Below are 6,484 nucleotides of genomic sequence, written 5' to 3'. Positions count from 1 at the left end.
AGAAATCAACTTTATCCTAGTCACAGCTAGTGGGTTGTTTTCATCTGCACCTCCAGAGCATTTTGGCCTAGTACACTCTGTCTAACGGGAGGAAAAATATGTTGAAATATGTGGACACTTTTGGTGAAAAAGCATTAAGGGCGGTAATATGAAGGGAATTTAGAAAGTAGAAATTACTCATGCTTTCTGTTCCTTTGATGTTTCTCACAGATTGAGACAGTGAGAGCAGACATTCCCACAGAGAATGGGTATGTTCTGGGATACTTCTTGAAGACTTGGGTACAATTGTTTGAGTTGAGTCTCGGTTGGGGAGAATTATTTTATGATTCTGCCTTTTTATTCTACCAATTCTGTTACTTATCCTGTCTTTCAGCAACATCTCCACCTCATATACCTTATTAATATTAACACATTACAGAATGACCCAAATTAATAAAAGGAAGTTTAAGCATGACATTTCCAAGATGATATGATATAGCAATTCTATTGAGTCAGCTGAAGATTTTGACTCATGGAGTGATTTTTTTTGTTTGTTTGTATTGTGATTTGTGCACGTGTAGGGGACACAAGTGCAGATTTAACACATGAATATATTGCTTAGTGGTGGTCTGGGGTTTTAGCATAACCATGTCCCACAGAGTGTATATTGTGCCTATTAAGTAATTTCTCATCCCTCAATTCCCTGCCACCCTCCCACCTTTTGGAGTGTACCACTCTTTCTGTTCATTTTATTTAGCTCCCATTTTCAAGTGAGAACATGTGTTATTTGACTTTCTGTTTCTGAGTTATTTCACTTAAGATAATGGCCTCAGGGAGTGATGTTACAGCCCAGGATCTCTCTCTAGAAAGAAAATGAGATTAACAACCAAATAGTAAGAGTGCGTGTGTGTGTGTGTGTGTGTGTGTGTGTATATAGTGAGAAGAAGATCAGTGAGAGTGAACCATAAATTCAGCCTAGAGGCAAAAGATTGGGTTAGCATGTTAGAGGCAAGTCAGTGGTCAAAGACAAGAAAGTTTCCTTTAGTCAAATAAAACACGAAGACATAGAGGCATAGCAAGTAAGGAAACAGATCACAAGTACAAACAGGCCCTTGCGGAAAGCTACAATTGCATGTCAAATGGCTACTACAGATTGCTAGTAAGATAGTCCTACATCAGTACAGTTAGCTGAAAGGTAAAAAATGCATTTGCTTTGTCTCCATGATATCAACATATCTCTTTGTGAGTTTCCTATAAATTATAGTAAATGCCTTTTTAAACTATAGTTTCCCCAGACTGTTTCATATAAGTAAAATTTTAAAGGCTGAAAAAGTCTTGAAATTATGCCATCTTCTTAAAACATCCCCTGGGTATTTTTTTGGTCCATAAATATTCATGGACACATAATTGTTTGGTCTGCTAGTTAATCATTCATGTTTGGTATAAGATGAAAATGCACATGAATAAACCAGAAATATCCCCTATTATGTCTTTAATATTTAGTGTTTGCTGTATGCTTCAACCATACTTTAACACAAAATTAAGGTTTCTCTAATAAAGGGTCCAGATCTTATAGCAGGCCCACCTGTTTGTCAGATATTTTCATTTTATTTTCCTGATTCAGATGAAATGCTGTTTATGAGATTCAATTTCTAAAGTAGCCTTTTGGCAAAAGGTTGGGACCATTTTTATATCTTATCTTCTGTCCATTGCAACATGTGTTATTACACTGTATATGCAATTTATATATGCATTTGTTAGGTAGAATCCAGCAAAAGGAGGAAAAAAAGAGAAAGCTTTAAATGGGCGATTTTCAGGTCCATACTTTCCTCAGAAAGCAATATAGGGAGGAATGCCAGTCTCTTGGTGAGATTGCATTATGATCTAGTGACCCTGAAAATAGGGTCAGAAGGAGGTCTCCCTGCTAACTGGAAAACTAATCAATATAATTCAATATAAGGACTGGATGCCCCCATATCACATAACTTCTATCCCTTTCTGTTCCTCTTCACTATCAACCCTGAGACTTTAGCCTCTGTCACTTCATGCTTCTCCCACCATTACCCACACACCCATTGTCCTGCATTTAGGCAAGGGCTAACAGAAAAAAGTTGTATTATTGTCATTTTTGTGTAAAAGTAAACAACTTTCAATGGAGTGTCATTTAAATATTCAACTTGTTTGAAGTAAGATGCGCTTGTTTGAAGTAAGATAAAATTTATTTCACTTAAAATAACAACTTGGGAATGTAGCCTTTTGTATCTGGTAAAATAAATGTGTTAAATTGTATTTTCCCTAATAGATACATTTTATTGATTATACCAAAACCCAGTTATTTCAATTTGTAGGAGGTTAGCCCAGAAACTTCTCTGTGGACTGGTCTGCATTTGATTCAGCTCAGGTGCAGTGACTGAGGAGGAGAGCAAGACAAAGGGTAAAAGGTCACTGGTGACTAATTTTCTGAAAACTAGCAGCTTGTGTAAGTAATAGAACATTTATTGCCTTTCTATGTTGTCCCAGCAATGAGCTAGAAAATCCATAAGAATTCCCAGCCCTCGCCTTTATTAAGGCATAGCCCTGGATTAGTTTAATGTGCAATTTAAAGTCACTGCCTGCCAATACTTTGCTTACTTTTCTTAAGTAGGACCATTTTCCACCCTTTCCCTCCAAGTCAAGTTGTCAAAAAGAAAAAAAAAAAAAAAAAAAAAAAAAGAAGTGTGCTTTCCTTAATCATTTAAAATGAGTCTTTTTCCAATCTCAGTGATACATTTATTTTTTACATAGTACAGATCCTGATAAAATTATCAACCCCCAGTGAAGGTCTTTAATTTTCCTGATAAATTTCTTGAAGCATGAAAAGTAAGGCTTGTTCCCTGGTGTCCATCCAGCTTCTTGCTGAGGTGTTCCTGGCCACAACATTTCAGTGCTTGTGAGACAATGAGGAATCCAAGGACCATTTTATTAAATATTTTAAAATACAATCACAACACCGAAGTAACTTTTTTTTTTTTTTTTTTTGAGACGGAGTCTCGCTCTGTCGCCCAGGCTGGAGTGCAGTGGCCGGATCTCAGCTCACTGCAAGCTCCGCCTCCCGGGTTTACGCCATTCTCCTGCCTCAGCCTCCTGAGTAGCTGGGACTACAGGCGCCCGCCACCTCGCCCGGCTAGTTTTTTTTTGTATTTTTAGTAGAGACGGGGTTTCACCGTGTTAGCCAGGATGGTCTCGAACTCCTGACCTCGTGATCCACCCGTCTCGGCCTCCCAAAGTGCTGGGATTACAGGCTTGAGCCACTGCGCCCGGCCCGAAGTAATTTTTAAGACTCAAAGTGTTTGTCAACTAAGAAAAACTTTCAAGTATTTAGGAAAAAATCAATCTTAATATAGTAACACCTTAGATAAACAGATAAGGAAGGGAACTAACATTATTTAGTGTTAAGCATTTTGTATATTTTGTCATCTAAATATCTTCACAAAATACACTCCACCATAATCTTTTTAAGAATGAGGAAACTGTAATTCAGAATAGTAAACTAATCAATGTTACAGAACTAAAAGAGATGGTGAGTTTTGCCATAACAGAAATATCCTTAATTCTTTTTATACAATTCTACACTGCCTTCCAGAAGCATGTTGTGAGACAAAAAATCCTTCAGGGCTTCTGACACTATGTTTTATATGTTCTAAACTCGATCTTTTGAAACCTCTTAAACATGTTTGAAAATGACAAGTATGTTTTTTTTTTCTCTGTCTTTGCATTCTTAAACCAAGGATATTCTTTCCAAATAATTTGTCTAGTAAATAGTTTTAAAGAATATTTTAGTCCAGACTCAATACAGTTTAATAATACACTCTGGTTAGCAGCTCCATCATGCCTTGCAGGCAGAACCCTGGCTGGTACAGTATTGCTCACTTGTGCTTTCGCAGAGGCCAGGAGGAAGGGAAGCAGGATGAGACAAAGGATTCTCTCTTCTCTTTAAGGACATGACGTGGATGTTGCAGAGAACAAACCCCTTCACGTAGCTCAGGCCATCATTTGACCACAAAGCCGCACCCAGCCAGAGGAAAAGCTGAGTAAATGTATGTGCAATCTGGAAAGCCATTTGTCCTGCTGCACTTCTATTACTCTAGATAATTAGAAGAACAAATCTGAGTCTCTGCCACCAATATATTCTGAAGGAATGAAAAATAAAACTCAAAAAGGAAACTTGATTCACCAAAAGGAAACTTATACCAAACTTACACCAAGAAGGAAACTTGATTCAATGAATAGATGGCAGTACTGATACAGAAAGCCAAATAACTTTCTTTAAATAGGAAAGCTCACTTTTCAAAGCCAGTATATTGAAGTATTTATTTAGCAAATATTATCTGGAGAAACAAAGCAAAAGAAAATAAATGATGCTAGACATAAATATTTGCTAATGGACCTCAACTTCCCTCTTGTACTGTAAAGGCAGGGACAATCAAACATACGACCAAAGGCTCCAGAGCAAACTAAAAGCAGCTGGTTCTAACTGGAAAGTGGATTGATGTTTCCTGCTTAACACTGGTCTTCGTACAAATTTTGCATACATAATATATTTATTTTAATATAAAGTAATGTTTTCAGTTACTTAAACATCAGATTAAAACACACAAAAATTTCCATTTTGAGGAACAATATATAAATTCCAAAAGGCAAATGTAAGGGAATTCAGGTGGCAGAAAGGTAATTAGTATGTATTTTGATGACTGACAAATTTCTGATCTTTGAGGCAATCACATAGAAGTAGATGAACAGATTATCAAAGGTAAAATTCTAGAATTTTAATACAGTTAAAACAAATAAAAAGCAATAAACTGAGGAAAATGTTTGCATTAACTGTGTCAGAAGACTACTGTAGAAAGACCATATTTAAATATATTAGAAAAATACTGTTTCTAATAGATAAATGGATATATCAAGGAATAGAAAATTCAATGAAATATAAATTGTAAACAAATATATTTTTAAAGGCTTATTCTCAATAATAATAAAAAACAGGCATACTTTGTTTTATTGCGCTTCACTTTATTTCACTTTGCAAATATTTCGTTTCTTTCAAAGTGAAAGTTTGTGGCAACCCTGCATCAAGCAGGTCTATTGATGTCATTTTTCCGAACAGCTTCATGTGTCTGTGTCACATCTTGATAACTCTCACAGTATTTCAAACTTTCTCATTATTATTATATCTGTTATGGTAATTTGTGATCAGTGATCTCTGATGTTACTGTTGTAATTATTTTTGGGTATCAAAACTATGCCCATGTAAGACAGTAAATTTAATTGATAAATATTGTATTTGTTCCGACTTCTCCACCAGCTAGCCATTCTCCAGTCTTTCTCCCTCTCCTCCCTCCTCAAAGTTCCTTTAAATACAACATATTTAAAGTAGGCCAGTTAATAACCCTACAACGGCCTCTAAGTGTTCAAGTGAAAGGAAGAGTCTCATGTCTCTCACTTAAAATCAAAAGCTAGCAATGATTAAACTTAATGAAGAAAGCATTTGGGAGGATAAGATAGGCTGAAAGCTGGCCTCTTGTGCTAAACAGCCAGCCAAGTTGTGAATCCAAAGGAAGTTCTTAAATTAAAAGTGTTACTTCAGTGAACACATGAATGATAAGAAAGTGAAACGGCCTTATTACTGATATGCAGAAAGTTTTAGTGGTCTGGATAGATCAAACCAGCCACAACATTCCCTTACGCCAAAGCCTAATCCAGAGCAAGGCCCTAACTTTCTTCAAGCCTATGAAGGCTGAGAGGGTTGGGGAAGCAGCAGAAGAAAGTTTGGAAGTTAGCAGAAGTTGGTTCATGCAGCATAGTGTTGGAAGTTGTGGCCAGGGCAATTAGGCAGGAGAAAGAAATAAAGGCTATTCAATTAGGAAAAGAGGAAGTCAAATTGTCCCTGTTTGCAGATAACATGATTGTATATTAGAAAACCCCATCGTCTCAGCTCCAAATCTCCTTAAGCTGATAAGCAACTTCAGCAAAGTCTCAGGATACAAAATCAATGTGGAAAAATCACAAGCATTCCTATACACCAATAACAAACAGCTAAGTCATGAGTGAACTACCATTCACGATAGCTTCAAAGAGAATAAAATACCTAGGAATCCAATTTGCAACGGATGTGGAGGACCTCTTCAAGGAGAACTACAAACCACTGCTCAGTGAAATAAAAGAGGACACAAACAAATGGAAGAACATTTCATACTCATGGATAGGAAGAATCAATATTGTGAAAATGTGCATACTGTCCAAGGTAATTTATAGATTCAATGCCATCTCCATCAAGCTACCAATGACTTTCTTCACAGAATTGGAAAAAAACTTCTTTAAATTTCATATGGAACCAAAAAAGAGCCTGCATTGCCAAGACAATCCTAAGCCAAAACAACATAGCTGGAGGCATCATGCTACCTGACTTCAAACTATACTACAAGGCTACAGTAACCAAAACAGCATGGTACTGGTACCAAAACAGAGA

The sequence above is a fragment of the Colobus angolensis genome, unplaced genomic scaffold (genome assembly GCF_000951035.1).
Source record: "Colobus angolensis palliatus isolate OR3802 unplaced genomic scaffold, Cang.pa_1.0 Scaffold244, whole genome shotgun sequence".
NCBI classification, from domain to species: Eukaryota; Metazoa; Chordata; class Mammalia; order Primates; family Cercopithecidae; genus Colobus; species Colobus angolensis.
This window is presented reverse-complemented; position numbering follows the sequence as displayed.